Below are 23969 nucleotides of genomic sequence, written 5' to 3' on the forward strand. Positions count from 1 at the left end.
ACTCGGCAAGCGACAAGTGCATTTGTGTGACATGTAGGGCCCGGAATTTTAGGTATTTGCCTATAAATGCCTAGAAACGCCTAAATGTGGCATTTTCGGGGCTGCATGCCTACTTTTTGTCTACTGTATCGAATTGTGGCCTTTTTTTTAGCATTTTTAGATGCCATAACAGCCTTTTTTTAGGAGTGAAAGGGCCAGTACGCCTTTCAGGCTGATGTTGAGTGCAGCATTTTGCTTTTCGTTTCTGCGTGTTTGCACCTTCCTTTTTTTTTTTTTTTTTTTTTTTTTTTTTTTTTTTTTTTTTTTCCCGATTGGTTTGCTGGTTTGATATTTGATCAGAAGATTTGCCCTTTCTTCACTCTACTAGATCACCGAGCGCATAGCCTTTAAATGAGCATGAAACACTCCTGAAACACTAACAAAGCCAAAGAGCGGGCCAAATTAACGGGCCTATTTTTGCGTTTTATTGCCTCTTTTGGTGTTTTTGAGGGCCTAAATGCCTGCCTATTTCCATAATTTTTATTGCCTATATTTCCGGGCCCTAGTGATATGTTAAAAATGCATCAGGACACTCCTTTTTTTGTGACCCCCTGCGCCATTGACTCTTTCTAGAACCTCTTGTGAAGAAGGAGAAGACGGAAGCAAGCCAGGTGAGTTGCTAGTCTATGAGGGTTGTTGGGATATGCTGACAACATTCAGCATGGCCTGTTGCTGTTTCTTCTTCCTACTTAACGGAGCAGTGAAGTGTAAGACTTCCTTCCTCTGGCATGGAAGATTACCTTGACAGCAGTCCCAAAGGAACGGGATTTATACCCATCAGATGGGCACGCCTACGGCCTTAACGCACGTGCCTTATGGCCTCAAGTGTGTACGGTCATTAACTTCTTGCTAGACAGTCAGCCATACGGCCGTTGCGACAAAACTGAGATGTAAGGGCAAGACCGTTTACGTCGTTGCCGTGAAACTGACAAAGCCTCGGCGCCAAACGCCATGAACAAGATGGTGCAGATTTTCTTCAATTCGAAATAAAATGCTTTTGAGACAATGTTCTGTCAACTTGTTTCGCGTTCAATGCCTTGAGCTTTTCTGGTGCATTTTTCGCACTTCGCTCCTCACTCTATCTCGTCAGTTTGTAGTGATACCCTCGAACCACTGCACTCCACGTCGTCTGCATCCAAAATTTTGCGTGCACAACAAAGCACCCAGAGCAAATCTCACTGTTGCGCCCATCTGACAAAGGCTGTGTGTGCCCTTCTGATGGGGGTATTACCTAGCGAAAGGAGGGATAGGTTACAGGCAAGCTGGTGACAATGCGTACTAGGGGAAACAAAGAAGCATGGAAGGACAGTCAAAACAAACTCCACAAACTCGTTTGAGGAGACCAGTGGTAGGCCGCTCTACGCTGCTGCGGGTGAATCTTGTTCCTTTTGTATTGATGTTGAGGTAACAGCACTTTTCATTCTGCAGTGAGAAACTTTTGCACTGTTGAGCCCCTTTAAAGGAGCATTGAGGCACCCCAAGAATTTTTTTTCTTTTTGGCTGCAGCATGTTCTGCAACAAATAGAATGTGCTCCTGCAAAGGAATGACTAGTGCAGGCAGCCTGCGGTACATGCGCGAGGCTTGTTTTCCGCACAAATTTTAAAAAATGTTTCGTTCTTGGATAGAGCTTATATAAGAGAGAAGGAAGGACATACATCGTGATGTCAGATACTCTATAAACCAGATTATACATCCGTCCCATATATTACATGACCCCAGTGAGATGAAACGTCAGGAAACAAAAATAATGGCCCATTGAGGAGGGCAGTTTTTCACGCACACCCTGTCTGGGGGGAACTTCAACCTGTAGTCCCCTTTTATACAGTATTTCCAGGGTGTGTGACGTGGACTGGTGCAGTTAGAGCAGATAAAGCAGCGCGTGAGCCGAAAAGCAAGGAAGAAAAGAAGAAAGTCGTGGGGACTTGCCAGCGCCGCACGAGGACTGTCACCCACGTCGTTGGGGGAAATTGAAAGCGCAGACGACACAAACACAGAACTGCCTTCTAACAACTAAGATTTATTACGGAACTGAAAACAAGCCGCGAGCTGCCACTCTGGTGTGGTCAAGTAGTGTGTGCGTAAATGGCCCGCTGTACCAGCCCCATGGCCGAGCGGGTTAAGGTGTCCCACTCGTTGGGGATAGCCCAGGTCGTGCCGTCTGAGGTTCTCTCTGGGTGTTCCGAGAGACATTCCAGACGAATGTTGGGGCAGTTCCTCCTGAAGTCGGCCCAGGATGCATACTAACCCCCCACTCCTTCCTGCTGTACTCCCTCCATCTGTCCACCGTTGCTTTGCTGCGCTAACGCAGAATTTTAACAAATGACCGGCTGTGGGAGCACACCCAGATTGGTAAATAACGATCTTCCTGCTCCGGTGTGCTCCGGTGGGTTTGCAAGAGCATCCCTTGAGGTATCGGGAACGTGGACAGGCAGGCACCCACCCAGATAAAAGGGGACATAATTGAAGTCGGGATGTTAAAACAGAAAGGCACCTCGTGTATCAGCTCTTCTTCAGTTTCTTTCCCAGATGTAGAAGTGCAGTTCCTGGAAAATCAGTAGCCTCCCACTAAGCCGGCTCGGCAGGTCTGGAAACTTTGTTTAAAAGCTCGCTATCACTTCTGCGATGAATCTTGGTTGTTGGAAGGCAGTTCTGTGCAGAGTCTGCCAACAATGTAGGTGATTTCAACCAACTAGCCCCGTTTCCGGTTCTTCACGGGGACGGTGCCAAGGCTGCCTTCTTCACCTTTTTTTTCCCCGTGGCGACTCCTCATGGACAGCTCGATGCACGATAGGGAGTTTCTAGCTACGTTAAATGTCACTTCATTGCTCCATTAGGTGTTGAACGATGACTGCTTGAAATGTTTCATGAACGCTGCATTATTGCGCTGGTTTTTACATACGGCACTTTAAAGCAGCTGTCTCAAGGATGTGACTTACAGTTCCCAAATGCCCAAAATTTTGGTGCTGGGCCTATACCCAGGGCATGGCTCTTATGTATACGTGTCGTTGAATCTTTGAAATGTTGGATTTAAATGTTACACTTCCCCACCGTCAGAGAGTCTGTGTTTCCTGACTGACTTCCTGTATTCAGGGCATCCTACCTGACACAGAATTGTCCAAGTTTAACTTGAGAGTAAAAAAGAAGTGGAAATTTTAGCTTGTTTGGAGAATGCAAGAGGATTCATAAATGCTGCTTACATACTGTGGAACCCTATTATTTCGCGGCCCCAAAATTCCCAAATTGGGCACGCGCATATATTCACGAATGTCCTTGGACACTCCAGATCGCCAATTATACTCCTTCCTTTGAAAGTGCGGAGTGTTGGCCTCCATTTGATGGAAGCATGTCGAAGCGCTAGAAAATAAGATGCAGGGACAGGGGACAAGGACGACAATACCCCTCTGCATCTTGCCCTAGAAGAATACACCTGGTCGTTGGGAAATTTCCGAAATTTTCAAAACCCAAAAATTGTGTGTGCCCCCTTTAAATTCTCGAAAATTAAGGGGACACGAAATAATAGGATTCTACCGGAATAGAAGGATGTAGGATACAATATGTTTTTTGTCATGAGAGGAGAGAATGTAATATTTGCGCTTCTCTCGAGAAGGTGTCACAGTGTGTGTAGCAGAAGTTTGACATCACGGAGTCCGTCTCGCAGGCACCGACGTTAGAACCCCAAGGGATGCTGGCGCCATCGTTGCCGGGAGCCATGCCTGCGCTGACGCCCGTCACGCCGCGACCTCCCCCGGGGGGCGCGATGCCTCCTCACACGACTTCGGCACTTAGCACGGCAGGCACTTACGCGGTCAACAGCAACCACAGTGGCGGACTTCCCCCTCCTCCTCCTTCTTCAAACCCCCAGCAGCATCACTTCCCTCCCATGGCTCCCTTCGCGGGGCTGTCCCCCAGCCTGCCCCTGCTCAACCAGGTACCTCCCATGCCGGACCCCGCACTCACGGCAGGAGCGTTTGCGGGCCTTGGACACAGTGAGTGCACGTCTTGCATAACATGTCGGGGGTTCTGTGTCATCGTCGTGCGTGCCTCCTCATCCCATTGCCAGTCGATGACTTATGGGTAGAGCCTGAAGTTTTAGGGTTTTACCCGATTCTTCCCCGAATTTGCACCCCGAATTGAAGGCTGCCTCATTAGGGTGAAACCCGATTTTTACCAGGCAAATTGCCCTCTCTGGGATGTCTGTAGGTATGCACCATCTTACTTGTTTGACAGAGAAATGTAGTTGCATCACCGTTTGTACCAAATCGCTGCAGTTAGTTTCAATAACTGAGCCCGATTTCTCCCCGATTTTAGCGTAATGGAAGATTTTTCACCCGAATTTGCATAAATTTAGTGCACATGTTTATTTACCCAATTTTTACCCCCCGAATTTAGAAAAAAATATTTCCCGAAAACTTCAGGCTCTACTTATGGGTAGGGTTCCGGGTTTATTGTTTTTTTAAAAAAACTGAATTTTTTCGGAGTGTATGATTTACAGCTCAGTTAATATCCGAAATTCGGAGAAAACCTGACGACGCACGCACGGTTGTGCAGCCGAAAACGCAGTTGTCACATGTATTGCTTCAACACTAAAGAGACACGAGCTTAACGATACATTTCGTGTGATGCACACTGAGGTGTTCCGCAATTCCAAATGCACCCTTTCCGTGTGCAGTGCCCACTGTTATGCTGCAGTACTTACATACGACAACCTCTGCATCGCGATCGCGGGACGATGTGAACCCCTCAAAATCGGGGGTACTCCTTGACGTAGTTGCAGGGCAGCTTTCGCTTGCGTCCCATCTTGTCGGCAGCACTGCAACTAGTTGCCCTTCCAAAAAGACCACTCCGTATGACCTCAGTTCGATGCTTATTTTAGTGCTTAGGTCACAGGTAGGACAAGGAAATTTAGAAACAGACAGGGGAAAAACCCGGGCGGTGAATCCTCAAGTGGTCGCGATGACCACCGAAGAAAACGCTAGGTCACGGAAACCATTACTATGTTGCAGTGGGGCCGGTATCCAAGGTCAGAAGAAACCCAGGACACAAAAGGAGGCCAAGAACAATAACCCAGTTATCAGAAAAAAAAACATCTACCAAGCGGAGTATTTCCGATTAATCCGAATTGCTTTAAAATTTTACCGGAGTACGTTTTTCGGATTTTTTCGGATAAATCCGAAAACCCGGAACCCTACTTATGGGTAGAGCCTGAAGTTTTCGGGAAATATTTTTTTCTAAATTCGGGGGGTAAAAATCCGGTAAAAAAACATGTGCACTAAATTCATGCGAATTCGGGTGAAAAAAAACTTCTAGTACACTAAATTTAGGGAGAAATCGGGCTCTATTACAAACGAATTGTACTGGTTTGGTGCAAACGGTGATGTAACCGCATTTGCTGCCAAATGAATAAGCTCTTGCGCTCCTACAGACATCCCAGTGAAGGCAATTTGCCGGGTAAAAATCGGATTTCACCCTAAAGTGTCAACCTTCAATTCGGGGAAGAATCTGGTAAAACCCTAAAACTTCAGGCTCTACTTATGGGCAATGATGGTGCAAGTTGGGATCGTGTTGCGCTTGTACTGTAGGGGACATGGCTGTCTAAAATCAGCACCCCGTAGTTTATCTCATCTCAAGTGTCCAGGTGTTGCACGACTGTTAGTTCCGAGTAATGAACACGTGCTTCAAATAGTACAATATTGGCACAACATTTTCAAGCTTAACATAGATAATATAGGGCAGCGAAGCATTCACAGGCGATTTTAGCGAACCGTGTCTCCAACAGTACCATTATTCCCCGTAACTTTTGAATTTGTGACTGGCGTACATGACTGAGAAATTTGTTTCCTGCTCTGTGGCAAACGTTTGGGGACAGTAATGGTGAATGGTAAGCCTGTAGAAGCTATAGACCAGTTTGCGCGCTTGACATCAGACTGTAGCGGCGGCGCTGCGGTCGACAGGTAGTTCGATTGGTGCGGGCAAAACAGCAATCAATTGGAGTGATCGTTTTCATGCAAAGTGGGCATGCCACAAAGCCGTATGTCCTTCGGGAACACAACTAGATGGGGAAAGGGTGATGAAATCACTTTTCACCAGTTTTCGTGCAGCACGCTCGAAGAAATAGTTGGATTATGAATAGTTTTTGTGCGTTGGAATCATTTTGATCAGCTCAGCGGAAAGATTCTCTCATGATACCTGCATACAAATAAATGCTGCTAACGTGAATTGTGCACAGCAGCAAGCCAGCGCCGTTTTCAGAAACGCCTCGGTCACACAGCTCGCCTAAGGTGAAATAATTGTGTGCTTCCAGGGGCTTGTACGCTTGCACAGTATCAGCAGTGAACTGGCTCGGAGAAAATATTGGGTAAACTACGACGCGATTATGATCGGCGGCATGTTTTGTGGCTGGGCTGTCCGGTTGTCGATGTGCAGTTCAAAAGAATCGTCATGTTCTACATATACCGTTCATAAACAATTTCGTCTTGTAGCAACACTTGTCTCATTCCTTCAGAGCTTTAAGTTATTTCAAGTATTGCGAAAAGAGACAGTCAAGAGTGATGTAGTGCGACACAGCCGATGTCGCACGTGCAGATGGCGCCTCTTGTTTGTGAACAGAACGTGGTCTGTATGTACTTCCGAAAGCTTGTGACATGAATTCCGCAGATATGTAATAGCTCTGTTGTGCATTGAGCATTCTTCTAGCTGATGATTTTCGGAAAGTGCTGCGACAAAAACAAAACTTGCCGACCCCCTGACCCAACAACACTGAAGTGACCTGTAGGCAACTACACTAGCCAGCGGCACACCCTGCTAGGTTACAACAACCGTGTCATAATTGGCAACTCCCATTGAGAATCCCGTCCGCACAATCGTTGATGTGATTGCTGTGCCAAACTGCACCAGGGGGCCAAGCCCACTACACCCTGCTACATTGTCACAAAATATCGGGTATCTGCGCCAAGCCTATGCCAAATATCTGCTTATGCCAACTTCGTTTAAAGCGAAGGCAACCCTCCAGTTTGAGCCCCTCTAGTCATTTAGTTCATGTATACAGTCAGCAGGAAGCACGGGACAGAGCTGCATCTCCTATTCGATCGTACAGTTTTGCTTCTGTCTTGCGTGCACTAAGTCATCATCCTGCTTCTAGGAAACGCTTTCCTGATATGCGTTGTTTGAAGGCTGAAACTGCTTATCAGTCTTTCTCCTGTCTGTTGAGTCAACTTTTAATTTGTGTTTAATTTCTCCTAACAGTTTATCATTGTTGTTTTTGCAACCTCTCCCCTGATGAGGGTATGCTGTTGGTGCGAGTGGGAAGAGTGATTGAGTTCCTCCGCCGCATTCGCATGTATTGCCTTCTGGTTTCACAATGTGACACGGAACGAATGTCATTCAGTCTGAATGTCATTGGCTGGGAATGACCTTCACAAGCAATGACAGTTACAAGTACTTTGTCGCTTAGTTACTGTGCATGAATGCATACAGCATAGTTCTATGAAGAAATAAGAAAGCAGATGTATAGCAGACAGTTATGATATTCCTTATATAGGTAAACCTACGCCCAGTTGAAAATGCCATTTTGAAAGTCTGGAAAACACTGGAATTTTCCAGTGGTCCTTGAAAACCATTGGCTGTGCATCTTTTACTTATTCATACCACTTCAGAACTACAATTTAACTATAGTTCAAAATCACAGAAGTTAGCTTTGCAATAGAAATCAGCAACAAGAAATGAACGGAGCCCTCCGTCGTATTAAATAATTTTCCGCGCCCTGCTATGGTCCTTCATGTTCATTGGGAGTTGTCAGTCATGTTAGTGAATGGATCACTATTTCCTTTGTTCCCCCGTGTGATACAATGTGGGTTGTCCCACACACCCTGTTGCTTGTAAATGTTTTTGTGAAATGTTGAAGCCCTGGCCATAAACTCCAGTTTTACGTATGTCCTACATAAAACGATGGCTGATCCTTAAAAGGTGCTAGAAAGATGGCAACCATGTAAAACCAGTAACTACCGGGCACCCACGTGACCTGGCGCGGGTGCAAGGCTAAGGCCGTTCTTTCCACATTCTGACCAAGCGAGTTCGCCGTTAGAAATCAGGGGGTCTGTGGCTTTATTTATCTGACATATGTGCAAAAGTGCTTCATGACCAACGTAATTATGGAGCCTTGTTCCACTTCTTGGACTAAACGTGTTTTGCACATTTTTTTGTCTGTTCCCGCAGACCCCCTGCAGAATGCCGGGCCCAACGGCCGCACGCCCGTGGTGGCCAGCCACAGCCTTCCCCAGCAGCCGTCTCGGCCCTCTGCTACGGCCACGCTGCGCCAGTCAAAAAGGGGCTGGCCCCCACGTCACACACGAGACCCCCTTCCTCGGGTAAGCCCAGGAATGTAGTGGTCAGTTTTCCACCCACTCTCGTGCTTTTTTTTTTTTTTTTTTTTTTTTTTTTTTTTTTTTTTTTTTTTTTTTTTAAATTTGACACGGGTTGGCGTCCATCAGGTAGCACGGAGGCGCTGAAAATGTACCCGCGATGTTTGGCAAAATACGGCAGTTTTGAAATTTGGCAAAGACGTTTGTACAAAATACATACTGACTAAGAGGTTTTCGGTCTTAACAGTTCTATTCGCATTCTGTTCACCCTTCTATTCGCATGCTTCGAGAGGCGGAGCACCAGAAATGCATGCACTGTAAAGCCACATTATGGGCATGTTCTTTAAACTGGTGAAACATGTGCAACATGTGGGCAACATATTGCTTGAATATATGAAGAGAAGCAGAGAAGAGATTTGCAAAGGGACGAGTCTCATTTCAAAAATCGAAATTAATTCATTCTTTGCTTTTGTACTGAAGGAATTACGAAAACAAAACGATAACTTTTTGTAAATTTAATCTTGTTAACTAAGATTTTGATGGGTGTTAGTTTCTACCAGTTCTATGACAAAGAGTACTATTTAAAACTATTTCAAAAACTACAATTTTAATTAGTGCATCGCTTTCGTGCTGAGTCAGCACCTCATCAACGGGGATGAAGTGCGCATAACAATTTGATCTACCATAAGAAAAAGCAGGTTTTGTTGGTATATTTGCCTTGTTTATGTGTTGTATTTTGCAATGACATTTGCAATTAGAAATTTTCCGTCTCTGTCTTTTTTTTTTTTTTTTTTTTTGCAGAGCCCTCTCATGTCTACTCTCATCCTGTCGTGTGCGTGTGTGTTTTTTTCTCCTCATACGTGAACATGTCTCCTACAAGCTCCTTACTCCGGCTCACTTGCTTCCCACTCCCACGTTCAACGGCACTTGAAAACTAAGCCCTAACGAATTCGGCTAAGGAAATGCGATGCTGAGCAACGAATATAAGAACGAAAATGTTAAGGACCGCAAAAAGATGAGCTTTTAAGGGCCCACTTTAGATTTTACCACCACAAGTGTATTTCTCCTTTCTCCAAACAGGAATCCCAACCTCCTCTTCATCACCGCCGCTGGTCCCGTCGGTGCAGTCTCCGCAGGCCGGCAGAGGTCCCATGCCACCTTCCCCAGTGCTCCCCCACGGGGGACCCCCTTCCCCCTTGTCGAAGCTTCCACCTCACTCCACCTTATCTCCAGCTGTGGAGACCTCAAAGGCACGGGCCTCATCCCCACAGTCTAGGGTTAAGGACGGGGGCCTAAAGCTGGACGACCTCTTTTCCGGAATGCCGCCTCTGAACAGCACCGCTGCAAATACAAACCTTACCTCATCCGCGAGTCACATAGGTAGGTGTACTTAGGATTACTGTCGGGAGTGGCACGGTACTGTTCTGTCGTTTCGTAACTTTTAGACTACGGTTCAACCTCAACGTAGCGAACGTACAACTTCCGTACTCCATTTATAGGGCCTGACTTTTTAGGGTTAAACCCGTATCCGCCCGATATTTACCCCCCGAACGAAATCTGTAAAATTCGGGTTTAACCCGAATCTACCCGAAAACATCCGGGTCGCGTGGCACACTCATAAGCGTGCATTAAAATAAAGTTTGATAACATTGCTAAACATTAGTTCCATGTTAAGACAAAATTTTTATTAAACAAAAAAAAAATCACCCGAATACACCCGAATTCCTGACGACAGAATATGCCGTAACGGGATTTAACCCGAATACACCCGAATTTTCGAATGAAAAATATCACCCGATATTTACCCCCCGAATTTGGCCAAAAATAAAACCTTGAAAAAGTCAGGCCCTATCCATTTACTGTATTATTTCTGTTGCACATACAGTTCAACCTCCGTATAGCGAACTCTCCATGCAGCGAATTTCTCTATTTTAGCGAACTTTTTCTAATTCTTTTGCATCTGTCCCATTGACGCCTATGTACAGTGAAACCCTCGATTTATGAACATCGTCGTTCCCCCGAAAAATCGTTCATAAATCGAGGGATTCATAAATCGAAAATTCCGTTAAGTGAGTACTATCGAGCAAATGGAACAGTATTTCCGAGGTGATATTGTGTTTATAATGCAATATATTGTGTAATTTTGCTTTGGACCATGCCTTCTTCTGTATCAGTCTCACAAAACACAGATGTTAGCACATTCACACTCTGTTATTATGCAATACTAAACAGTTTAATTTTGCTTTGGACCATGCCTTCCGCTGTGTCAATTGAGGTCAGGAACACTTCTGCAAAAACCCGTTCGTTGTTCGGATTTCGAGGGGTTAAGAACCGAGGGTGCAATACCTCGAAAACGTTCTGTCCGTTCAGGCATCATTCATAAGACCACGAATGATCCCTTTGAAGGTTCTTGTTGGCCTCGGAACGTTCCGTTCATAAATTGAGGTCGAAAACGCTGGGCAACTCCTAGTTGGTTCCCAGAAATTCCGTTCATTATTCGAATATCGAGGTTCATAAAACGCGGGGGAAAATGCATGTAAAAAGTTTGGGTCCTCGTGCTGGTGTCATAAAAACGAGGGAATTCTAAATCGAAGGTTGACTGTATTTGGGTTTTCCGTACGGCGAAGTGGTTTTGTCCACGTTCTCTATGTTACGAAGTTCCATGCGCGCAGAACCCTGCTTCGATTCTCGGAAATAGTGTGAGTGCCGAACTTTCTGGAATTCAGGGTGTCCAGGGTGCATCATATCCAGGTCACTCCTTGCGTTTGAGACGCCTGTACATCGGAGAGATAGGGAGAGGAGGACGTCGTGGGGTTCGGTGACCGACACAACCGGCGTTCGACGAATGAGAGGGCGGAGCTTCCTCCTCTCCTACCCCCACCCCTGACGGTGTCGCTTGTTGCCAGTTGCATCCTGTCGGGCCGAAGTCGACACCATGGCCAACGTGTTTAAGCGAAAATCGTTGTCGGTAGACACCAAGATGCAAATTATCAGTGCCATTGCCAACGGTGAAAAGAAGGCGGAGCGAGCAAACAACCGCCTGGTGGCAACCCTAAACGTACGTGACGCCTCCGACATACTAGCCCAACTCGGTACACTATTACTAGGGCCTGACTTTTTCGGGTTTTATTTTTGGCCAAATTCGGGGGGTAAATATCGGGTGATATTTTTCATTTTGAAAATTAGGGGTGTATTCGGGTTTAAATCCCGTTACGCATATTCTGTCGTCAGGAATTCGGGTGATTTTTTTTTTTTTTTAATAAAAATTTGTCTTAAATTGGGAACTAATGTTTAGCAATGTTATCAAACTTTATTTTAAATGCACGCTTATGAGTGTGCACGCGACCCGGATGTTTTCGGGTAGATTCGGGTTAAACACAAATTTTACAGATTTCGTTCGGGGGTAAATATCGGGCGGATACGGGTTTAACCCTAAAAAGTCAGGCCCTAACTATTACTCGAGGAGATCCGTACGAGTGATACGCTAGCCGAGCTCCGATAGCATGCCTGCCAACTCTCTCAGGTTATCCAGGAGACTCCCGAATTTCGTACAGTCTCCCGATTGTACGGATCTGCCCTCCAGTCTCCCGGAAAATTGGGGCCTTGGTCGTCTGTTCTCTAGTTTTTCCTTTAAGAGCTGCACAAACGCATTCCCGAAGAATTGGACAGTCCGTAACGCATGTTTCGCGGCATAACCGTCCATGGCCGGAGGTGTGCGGCAGTTAGCGTTCCATTGTGTCCGTGTTCCTCGAGAAGACGTGCTATCATCCCATCGTCAGTCCCAGTCTAGTACAGTAGTTTCGTCTCTCCGATGGTGCTTTCCAGACGGAAGAAAATACCTACATGTGTTCTTCATACATGCCATTTGACAGGTTTTCTGGTCGAGCACAACCAGCCGCAGAGCGTAAGCGACCACGTGTGACCGCTGTTCCAGAAGATGTCCCCAAAAAGTAATTGAACGAAGCGCTGTGGTGTGGGCCGCCTTCATCCGCCCACACCGAAAGTGTGGGTGGATGAAGGCCACTGCCATCTTCGGGGAAATGGCTGCGGCCACGCGAAATGCTATGTCCCGAAACGACGCATCTTCGCAATAGACGAGTTCAGAAAATCCAGAGTGCTTAGCGTCGCTTTGAACTGTGGGAGTTTACTAACACGGAAGAAACGGGTGGCCTCCAAACTGTTCCGATTTCTCCCCTACCGGTGCAATGTCCACGACGTGTCAAGGTCAGCGAAAGCGAATGTGAGGGATTATCCTAGTTCCCCCGCTCAGCAAGCGCCCAGGATGCAATGCGTGCGCAAAGAGCACTGGGATTTTCTGAACTCGTCTATTGCGGTTGACGGAAGCAACGATAGTGCATCGTAGCTCCACCTCATATTGGCTACTCACGACATCGAGGAATCGCAATACAGTGGCAATGCTATTTCAAATGCACATAACTAATGTGTCCCCCCTCTCCCTGATGGCGCTGCGAGCAGTGTCTCGAACTTTGCGTTCATCGGGTTGGCAGGTATCGTCATAAAATTCATGAGGAGAGAGTCTAGAAGAAAAGCTGCGAGCGAGAGTAATGGGGGAGAGCAAAGGAGTTGTACGGAGGCGGGACTTCCTCTCCGGCGTCCAAGTCCTGGAGCCACCATGATCGATAGTGTGGATTCGATCACAGCCTTTCTGCACGTGAGGGGCCAATCCAATCCAAGCCGTACCTTGCTTCCGCTGGGCTACGTGTGCCAATGCTACATGCGAAGCATGTGTGTTTTGTCTTCTCTCACATCACGTGTGCGCCTGGATTTTGTCTTATTCCGTAGGGAACGAGTGCCGTGCGGTTTTAACCTTGTGCCACGACACAAAAGAAAATGGCGCGCGTATCTCGTAGGAGAACACCGTTTGTAACAACCTACCATATGGGTCATGGCGGCTCACATGTTGAGATGCCCCTTTCCCTGGCTTGTTCTTTTGAGTTATTATGAGAGTTCTATGGATGTCGTATTGGAGATGCAAAAAGGGTCTGCTAAAGCTCCCTAATAATATGATCACTGTTGTCTCGCAACGCAAAACCCCGAATTGTCGTCCTCCTTTCAATAAGATTCCGAGGTTGATCTGCTTTCGAACCACTTCGAGAATACCTGAGAAATTGAGCTATTCACGCCCCTCGGTCCTACTACCTTTCTTGATTGCTTGCGCATCATTCCAGGCGTAACGAGCATTGCAGCCATGCTGGGGACGACCACCACCACAATGGGGGACTTTGATCGGAAACCAGATTTGAAGTCCCTCCCCGTGGTGGCCCCACATTCCGCCTCGGTGACGTCCTCCGCTGAGGGGTACCACCACTTCCTCGGCGCCTTCTAGAAAGGCAAAGTGCGGAACAGCAAAACTGGGACAGGTAGTGAACTTTTCTTATACCGCTTTTACTCGTAAGTACACTCTGACATTAAAGAGTTCACACTTGGGCCATTGCCGGCAAGCGTTCGCGCCAGCTAAGACGAGATATTATGAGCAGCCCACGTGGGTTTACGTCAGTGCTGTGGCTGGTTGAGAGGAGCTGACGCCGAGAGGAGATTAGGCTCACCATTGATCGTGACTGAGAAGAAAGTTGGAAATGATCGGTGCATACAATTGCAACGCGCAACTGGATGTGCCTTTAAGGGTCGATTCACACGATGCAACTTTAGTTGCCGCGCAAACCAGGTTGCGCCGTCAAGTTTGCCACCAGTGAAAGCGAAGCTCCTGGTTTGCGCAACACAGGTTGCAGGGGAGTTGCGCAGCTGATCGCTTCGATGAGCCAGTGCGCTTCATGAGCCAGTGCGCTGCATGAACCAGTGCTTATAAACCGCCCTTATACCACCCTTTGGCGGTATAAGCACTGGGTTTTGACATTGAAGTAAAGAAGTTGCACATAGAATTGTTGCACATTGCTTAAACGAACTTCTGTGGAGGCCATCGACCATCGTCTCTACACTGCTGATAAACGGTGTGTGGTGCGCTGGGCTAAAGATTTACGTCGAAACATTTGTTTAGGTCTGTTGATGTCATCCATTACTATATGTCTGTGGAGCGTATCTGCATTCAGTGTTGCCTTTTGTGGCTTCCAGAGTGGGGGGAGTCCAAGTTGAAGAACTATGGATCGTGGGCCAGGTCTGATGCCCCAATCAGCAGCTAGCCCTGGTCCTGGTCTCAAACCTCTAACGTCATGCACAGCTTCCAGCAGTTCAAGAAGCAGGCGCGAAGGAAAAATGGACAAGTACGATATGCTTTTAGAGACGGGTACTAAAGAGCGTCTGGTCCGAAACCAAGTGGGGGCGGGGGGGGACCTCGGAGGAAGGAAACGAGGTGCGGCCCCTCCGACCATTTTCCATCGGGACGTGCGTAGCCGCCTTCGCATTGCATTCTGGGATGCTCCTGTCTACCACGTGATCCCTAGACAGCACGGCGCCACCAAAGCAGACGACGCGAGCTGTAAATGTGTCACAGTTAGGGCTGCCACTAGGCGGTATTATACCGGCACGGCCGGTTATTTGCTCTCTCTGCCGGCTGCCGGTAGGAAGGTGATGCCGGCAGCCTTTTGGCCGGTATTTGTGGCTCAACATCTTTAATAGGGCTTTTACGGGGTTTTCCTTTCAACATTCCCCTGCAGCTTGAATAAATCTGGACCACAGATCCAACTCCGTAGTCACCCAGTCGTTTTTCTTAGTTATTCATTATTATTATCATCATTGTCTTGAGCCAGTACGCTCCGTTCTTTCTCTCTCTCTTCTCTGTATACTGTCCACCCTCACTTACTTTCCCTTTCCCGCGTACATTTCCTCCTTTCCCTCTATTCCACCTCCTCTCCCTCAGCCGGTATTTTTCACTACAAAAGGTGGCAACCCTAGTCACAGTTGAGATGGCAGTATTAACTTGAACGCGTGCTTTCATTTTTTATATTTATATGGTTGGATGTTTACTCTTCTATTAGAAGACCAATCACAGTGTGCAGAACGCAAAACAGGGTACGCGGGACCGGAAACATCACGTGTGGCAACGGAGACTGCCAACGTATGTACGTTCCTGCTTAAGTGGTAAAGAATGCTGTACCCAGAACACCGTTACAACAACAGATGGTAAGAAATGAACCTGTGGGCACAACACTAGCTCCTAAACGAACGATTCAAGATGACTGGAACACACAGGCGACAAAAACAACCGATTGGGGTGCTTACGAATGGAACGTGTTCCCGTGACAGAGCAGCTTTCTGTTGGAACGGGAGCTGCAGCCGGGCCAGGAACACGTTACCATATGTCGTTTCTGCAGTGGTGCCCACATTTTAACGATAAGTGACTGTGAAAAAAGCAAAGCGCACGGAGAGCAGAGCCCAAAACAAACAGGAGCCCAAAACAAACCTCGCAAAACAGAAACTTAGAGAGGATCACGCGGTGTAAAAGGGACGTAATGGCGGTTTTGACACGAGCGATCCGCCAGAGGGTGGCTACGCTCGTCTCGAGGGAAGAGTCTCTCCGTGTCTTTGTTAGGGCGATGCGAGCCCGCGGCACGATAACGCGGGAATGCGTCTCGTATTCCGCTATCCAATCGCCGCCTATGGAGGAGGGTGGAACTCGACGTTGTTTTTCTGGTCATTTTAGCAGCGACAGCTGATTGAGGCGCAGGAGGCAGCGCCGGCACCAGAGGGAACAAGAGAAGGAGAAGGAAAGGCAACGGCAGTCGTTTGATAAGGGACGCAAGGACGAGGAGGACATGGTCCACAAGATAGTGGCCCAGCAACAGCAACCACCGCCACCCCGACTGTCGACTGCCGCAGCTCTAGATGTGGCCCCCGCACGTAGACCACCACAACACGCCCAGCTTGACTGCTTCACCAACGCCCTCAGTCAGCGAGAGGGAACGGCAGCGGCTTAGAGAGCAGGAGCGGGCGGCGGCGAGAAGCGGTAAGTCGCCTCCTGCGAACTGGGACACTGTTGTTCTGGCCAACTCCCGGCATGACCTTCGGGTTTTTTTTTTTTTTACTTTCCTCATTTGCGAGGGCCCTTAACCTTGTTGGGCAAGATAAGAACCCCCCACTAGATCTGAATATTGGAAAGAAGAAAAGGAGAAGCTTCTTGTTTAAGTGGAATTTTTCTTTCACTCCGGGGCGTTCGGGTCCCGTGTAAGCAGTAGCAGCCCCTCTTTGCGCGGGGACGTCTGTAACTACATTCAAATGAGGTGATGCTCCCAAATTTTAGTATGTGGATGATAAATCCGCACTGTGCAAGCGCGAAAGCAATACTAGCCTATAGCGATTGCCAGCAATGGTCGGGACAGTCCGGAATAAAATGTAAAATCTCATTAACTCAAACACCCACCATCCAGACCAGTTAGTTTGACTTAAGCGGTATTTTGACTTATCAAACAACTGACAAATTCTGATAAAAATTGGCCCCTAAACTGTTGCATAGTCCACAAATGGATCAATATCACCTTTATTTGTAGTTAACTCACACAATACTCCGCAGATGTACCTCAAGGGTTACGAACATAGCTCGCGCTTTTTTGCAAGCGTGAGAGTCTTCAACCTGCGTTGCCTCAGCGTCAACAATGACATGTCGCACAAAACTGAACAGCGCGCGCACAGTGCACACAGTTCTTGACTTTCACTTCACCTCGTCCTCATCTAGCGTCTTTGGCGCCGAACAGCCTGGCCTGCGCACAGCATCTCGCGCTAGTTTTTGGAATCACGCGAGCCTCGATCCCGTCAACTCTCGATCGAGAGTCGAATCAATCCAGTTGTGTCGGCTGGCTCGAAGAACTTGGCCAATCGTGGCGATCCATAGTCGAGAAAGGTGGTGTTTACCGATCCGAAGTGAAATTCGACTTAAACAGATGAAAGATGTCGCCTGGGACGAAACATTTGTTCGGCTTAGCCGTGATTTCGACTTAAAACGATTTCGACTAAAGCAGGTATTATTTACATTACGGGAATACAGGCTGTGCACGGGACATCGTGGGCATTCGACTTAAGCCTAATTTTGTTCTTAACTGGCGTTTGACTTAATGAGATTTTACTGTACTAGGCCCACTGCCGCTCACCCAATGGGTGAAATATGGCATGACGTTGCTGGATGTCACCGGTAAGCGCACTGGCAGTTGAAAGTACACTATGTTCTCTAACTTTGTCAGGCTGTGTTGCAGGTTATCTTTCTAAGGATCAGCAGAACACAACTGTGACCATGCTAGTTTTCAGGGCTTAGTTGTCACTCTTTCTTTATTTTCTTTATTTATTAATTATTTAATTTATTATTTTAATTATTAATTTATTAGCGGCCTACTCTTGGAAGCCGTTAACCGATGACGGGATATTCGATATTCACATTCGATTCATATTTGAAAATTTCAGTATTCACACAACCGCTAATTATCTCACGTGGTACGTGCAGCTGCTAGCTGTTCAATATTTTTGTGAAACATAGAACCCCCGCCCGTACACAGTGTTTCCCAGTGTGTCCCAGAATGACGTCTGAGCCTTAAAAGGGTCCTCGGTGGACCCTGGAATTTGTGTTCCAGAATTTGGTGGGAACCACATTTTTGAACCAAACACCATCGCCTACATTCCTTGCCCTTTCGTTTCAGATGGCTGGGCAGATAGACATGAACCGGCAGAGTGACATCATGTCCACCTTCGAAGAAATGCTGTGATCATTGGGCTGCATTACTTTTCCTGGGCCATCCTACGGTGGAAGCAACGCAGCAGCGAAATGCTGCTGTGCCGGCTGTGTGTGGCTTTTTGGCTGACTTGTGATATGCTGGATATGCACCCACAACTTTCACCTCGTACTGTGCACTCCCGGAGCTCAATGCAACGGTACGGCGCCGGAACAAGTGTGCCCGCCGCTGCCCCTCGTCGGCGGTTGAATTTGCGTAGTGTGCGCGCCACGGTGGTTCTTATTCTTGTACATACACTTTCTCTTCATCCATCAAGCCAGAGGGATTGGGAGACGATTTTTTCTTTTTTTTTTTTTTGCTGTCCCAGCTACTTGGCGATCGTGCATATTGTGAGAAAAGTTTATATATAGAAGTGTACGTGTACATGAAATATGGAAAATCACTCTGGCCCTCCCCCCCCCCCCCTGTTAAAATTGAGGCATTTGAAAGGGTTTTCTTTTTTTTTTTTTTTTCTTTTCACGAGCTTTCTCTATACATATTTATATATATTTGGGGCCGTGCTGCAGTTGTAGTTTAAAGCAAAGTTTGAGTCTATAAAGCTGACTGTCTTTAAGTTGTTCTGTCATCACAAAGAAGAAAAAAATGTTGGACTTTCATCCTCTAGGGCTCGAAGATGTTGGCGAAATGCCGCCACATTGGGCACCGACTTCGCCTGTAAAAAAGAAAGAAAGGAAAAAAAGAATGGCCTAAGGACGCTCCTTGGCAAACCTGGTGTGAATGAAAAATCATAAACACATCGGCGCTTTTTGCTTTTTGTGGCGAAGCTGCGTTGTGTCTCATCTTTGCTGTTGGTGATGTCTGCAAGTGTCTGCCCCTTCCTGATTGGGCCTGCTTCCGTGGGCTTATTGGCAAACGCTCACGTTCGCAGTCGAGAAGGTGTCTTCTCCCGAAAGGAACCCTCTACTTACGTTGCTGCGCGGGGTTGACCTTGACACCTAAATTTAACTTGCACCAATTTCCACTCAAACCAGGGTACACGAAATACAAAAAAAAACCCTACGCACCCCTCGGCATGAAAGGTGCCCTTGCCTCGGCACCAGGCACGAAAGGAACGGGAGTCGTCCACTGTGTCGTTCACGGGGGGGGGGAATAACCCGCAATTTACGCTTTTCCGTGCTTCGGAGGAAGGCCGACAGTGCGCTCTCATTGGTCTCCACAAACGATTTCTCCAATCAGAGGCCTGTTTGCATTATTAGGCTTCTTGAGAAGTAGAGGGAAAGCTCACAGCTCACAAATCTTGACAGTGGTATTTACGCGACGGAGTTCATTTGTGTCGGTGTCAATGTAACGGCGTCCTTCGCTGTGCGATGAGGTTTTTTTTTCTTTTCTTTTTTTTCGCTTCAGCGCCCCCTTTAACGGGTAGACAAAAATGGTGGTACACGTCCCGATCTCATTGCTGTAGTTCTTTTTATCATCGCGGCATCCAAATCGTGCTCTTTTTTTTTTTTTTTTTTTTTTCTTGCTTTTTCATTCATTCAAGCCTTGGAAGAATAGCGGATTGTGTCGGACCGCGGTGTGCGCGCCTCAACCGGTGTCGCGCAGAATTGTGGGACCCCCTTCTTCGTTCATAGTTGGGATGCAACCTTGTTTGTGCTGAAGCACCACGCATGATTAAGTATTGTGCATTGTTACAATCAAGCTGAACATATTTTGAAGTGATTCACTCTCGTCATGGAACTTCTGGAGCTGGCATCCTGATAAAAGCGACAGGGACAATGTGTGAGTGTGTGTGTGCATGACCTGGCATTCTGCTGTGTGGGACCTCCTTCTTTTTTTTTTTTTTTTTCATTGGATTTGTATATGCGTGCCAGCGCATTGTGTATACACTGGTGTGTTAGAGATATGTGAATAAGCAAAGCATTTCGCGCTGTGTAAATAACTACTGTATGTGTGTGTGTTACAATTGTGTAGTCTCCCTTTTGCCCTATTTATTTTTGTTGTAACAACTGCAGTATACATACATATAGTTACTTTTTTTTTTTTTTTTTCCTCGGTTCCTTGTCCCGTACGGGACCTTTGATGTACATATTGTAGACGTGGGGGAGACGAAGACTTTTGCCAAAACAATTTCTCAGACAATTGCAGAGCCCTGTCAGTGGACTACCAGGATGTGTCCAGTGCTCGGGGACTCCGGACGCGTCGTCCTGCAGCAATTGTGGAAAGTTTTTAAAATACACAAAAATGATGTGGTGAAACTGTTGTGGTGTCTCTTTTCCTACGTCTTTTGTCGAGACAGAGTTCCAGTACCGAAAGAACCGGTCTGGATGGTAAGCTTGTCTTTGCAAGGACCGCATAAAGTTCCTTCGTGCTTCTATAGTACATAAAAAATACTGCAAAACTGCCCACTGCAAAGCTAAGGTGTAAAATCTCGGTGGCTGCAGCTGTGTGAATGCACCCCCAAGTGTATGGTAAGTGCCCACTTGATTGGCTGGGGGAGTCGTGTGCTCACTGCTGTTACAGTGCAACCAACACACAGAAGGTTTGCTCTTCTCGCACGTAATTACAATCTGGCTTACACCGTGGCTGCCCAACACCACCTTGATAAAGCCTGTGCACTGCCCCCCTCTCCCTCTTACAAGTATAAGAGTCAAAATTCGTCCCCTACTGAGATTAGTCGTTCCGCAAATCCAAGGACCCGCAAATGATTGCAGCTCACCTGGAACCTGCAGACCTAAATATTTAGACAAAAAGTGCGAGACGCTTTCCAGAAAATCACTTTTGAGAAAGATTGAGACTGTTTTGCGCTTTATTTACCAAGTTTTCCCGTTTAGTACGCGGTGACGTTCAATCACGACTCGCAGACGACGGTGGTTCGACTGCATGGCCACCACCGCTGAAAGCATGTTCGTCATTGGTTGCGGCCGTTGAAAACACGATCCTCATTGGCTGACTCTTAATTGTTACGTCACGTCGACGAACAAGCAGGCTTTTTCTACCTAGGTGGTGGTGGTCTGCCCATGCGACTCGTCCTCATGCATAACTATACGGCCGCCAAAAGCGTGCTCGTTCTGGGCCCCCGCCTTAATGATCAGTGCGCTAGAGTGCCTTGTGCACTCCCACCAACACCTGAAATGGCGCCAAAAGCGTGCTTGTGATTGGTGGACTTGAAGTGGTTTGGTTCCAGTTAAGGTTAGAACGGCCGGCCGGCACGATCCTTGCGTGACGTGGAAAAGTCCCCGTGGATTATTGCTACGGTGACGACATTCCGCACCGAATCTGAGAGGTGTCCAGGGTTGGATTCCGTCCACCGGCTGCGTTGTCTGAGTGTTTTCCCCAAGACGCACCCCCTCCCCCCCCCCCCCCCCGATCGCCCAGGCATAGCCTCCGCTACAACGGTTGTGCAGCGTCACATTTACATTGCTTCGCCGCTAAAGAAACACAAGCTTAATACATTTCGTGCGAAACACACACACTGTTAAAGTTCGGCACCATCTTATTGTAGTTGATCATAGCATCTCCAGATTAATCGCGATCGCGGGACGACGTGAAGTTCCCATAGTTCAAAGCCCCCCAGGCCAGGTGTGATGTCCCCACAGGATCTCCTAGTACAGAAAGTTGAGCAAGAAACCGCTCGGGGCGCGAAAGTTTCGCTGCGTCTTATTTTGAGCCATTGGTTGAATATTCGCACCAGGATGGTAGCCAGAAAAATAAGCGCCATAGCGAGAAATATAGTCAGCTAGCCAGAAAAATCTAGGGCGAGGAGGATTCCCTTGTTTCCCTCTCCAAAATGCACTAGCAAAAGTGCGACCTCAAGGGTTTGAAACCCCCTCCCCTGGCTACGCCCTCGATTCGCATTGCGCCGGAATATGGAGTGTGGCGTACTGCGTACATAGCAGATGACGCCATGACGGCGTGGCCCTGTCGTCTGCTGCGTGCTGCGCACTAGAGCCCTGCGCGGATGAGATTTTTGCATCCGCATCCGCGCAAAACCGTTATCCGATCCGCATCCGCAGCACACACAACAGTTTACATCCGCATCCGATCCGCTGACCAAAACGCACCATCCGCATCCGATCCGCAAAATCCGCACGTTTCGAAGGACGCGTAAAGACCGCCGGAAGCATATGTTGGTATAATTTCGGCTGCCTCCATGCTGTCACGCAACGACTCACGACGACAAGCAAGGGGAAACATTTCAACAAACACGTTATGGAGAGACTTCTGGAACGTGTGGAACGCTACCTCGTCGGTGCTTCGCGCGGTTCGAGACGCCAGAATGCCTTCTCTCCCGTCTTGGCCGTGCATGGTCAAAGGTGAACCCGAGCATGTGCTCGCTGTCGCAGCACAATACAAATAAATTGCTGGTGGAAAAATTCCAGCACGCGGTATATCCGCATCCGATCCGCTGCCTTCGTATCCGCATCCGATCCGCATCCGACCTCGCGCCATCCGCATCCGATCCGCACACCGCAGAAAGTTCTGAATTTTCATCCGAATCCGCAAGTATCTTGCGGATATCCGCTTCCATCCGCGGATGGTGCAGGGCTCTACTGCGCACCCCACGCTGCCCCATGGTTAGAAGAGAACGAAACGACATGACGTTGAGCGCTCACGTGACAGCAGAAGGCTAGAAGAAGAAGAAGAAGCGTGAAGCTAACACCTCCTAGATAGCCGAAGGCCTGCGCCCTGCGTCACACAGGGAGGCCAACTGTTGATGCTGCTGTGACGTCAATGAAAGAGCGAACAAGAGAAAAGCTCGAAGCAGCTCGCGAAGCTCACATAGGCCTTCGTGCGTGACATAGGGCGCAGCCCAACCGGAGCGCATATGGAGCACGCTCCTTTTTACTACGCGGGGCGCGTATCCTTTTTTGCGGAGTGTGACGCTGCTCTCCCGCACTCCCTAGGGAGCCTCCATTGGTTGCTGCGGCTTCTCCGCTTTTCAGGGAGGAGCCTTTCCTCCTCGTCCTCGTGCGGAGCGCGCATTTTGACTCCCAACTTGGTACGCGCTGCCCATTGCCCGCTGTGCATTTTGCGCGTTCGAGCGGCCATTCGGCACATGTACACGCAAGTGATTGCATTTCGTCACTTTCGACACTTCGTGCATTTCGACACTTGTATCATTAGCGTCATTATGTTTTGGGAACAAATATCGCAACTCATCCCTCCGAAATTTTAAATCCAGCGCGCCACAAGCTTGTCAGAACTGCCTCTATTACTGCTGAAATCAGTCGTTCCACGAGTCATTTGTTTCTCTCGTTGCATGCGTGCTTGCGTCTGAAGATTATTGCACTCTTTACAACCCTCGGGTAATACCAGTGTTCCGCCTCATTTTTTCTGTGTGTACCACGTTCGAGTCACAGTTCTTTTGCATCGGACTTTGCACATGAAAGTACTCCTTCTTTCTTTTCTCTATTTCTTTGAGAACCTTTGCGACACTCCATTGGAAGCCAGCTCAGGTCGGTGTTATGTCGACAGGCGTTGTACTGAAGTTGCATGAAGAGGCCCTGAAGGTGCATGGCAACGAATTCTTTTTAACCGGACCAGTTTCTTTGAAACTGATTTGTGTCTGCCAGTTCCTGCACACCCCGTGGACTGCGAACTATAACATCGACAACAGCGATTACCTCGCAGATCTGCTGAGCAATCAAGTGGGAAAAAACTCCGACGAAAGGGGTGAAGACAGCGACCTGGACTAGGCATTTATCGAAGAGGTAACTGGTGAAGAGTGCAATATCCTGTCACATATCGGCGGGTTTGTTGTGAAAAGCGCCCTGAAGTCGATGAGGTTATGCTATATTATATGTTGTTCCAGCCTCAGAACATCAGTTCTCTCAAGAATCTTCCGGCTTGTCGTCAACATAATGAAGAACTATATCATGTAATGATCGGCAAATTTGTACAACTACGATTGAGGACTTGCGATAGGAATGTTGGCAAAAC

At 47.7% G+C, this 23969-nt stretch overlaps 1 pseudogene; it reads left to right on the forward strand.

Moving 5' to 3' along the window:
• The window catches only part of LOC135376425 (bromodomain-containing protein 3-like), a 64518-nt pseudogene extending 44234 nt beyond the window's left edge, over positions 1–20284 (forward strand).
• The last annotated feature ends 3685 nt before the right edge of the window (positions 20285–23969 follow it).

This window comes from Ornithodoros turicata, unplaced genomic scaffold, assembly GCF_037126465.1.
Source record: "Ornithodoros turicata isolate Travis unplaced genomic scaffold, ASM3712646v1 ctg00001087.1, whole genome shotgun sequence".
Lineage (NCBI taxonomy): Eukaryota > Metazoa > Arthropoda > Arachnida > Ixodida > Argasidae > Ornithodoros > Ornithodoros turicata.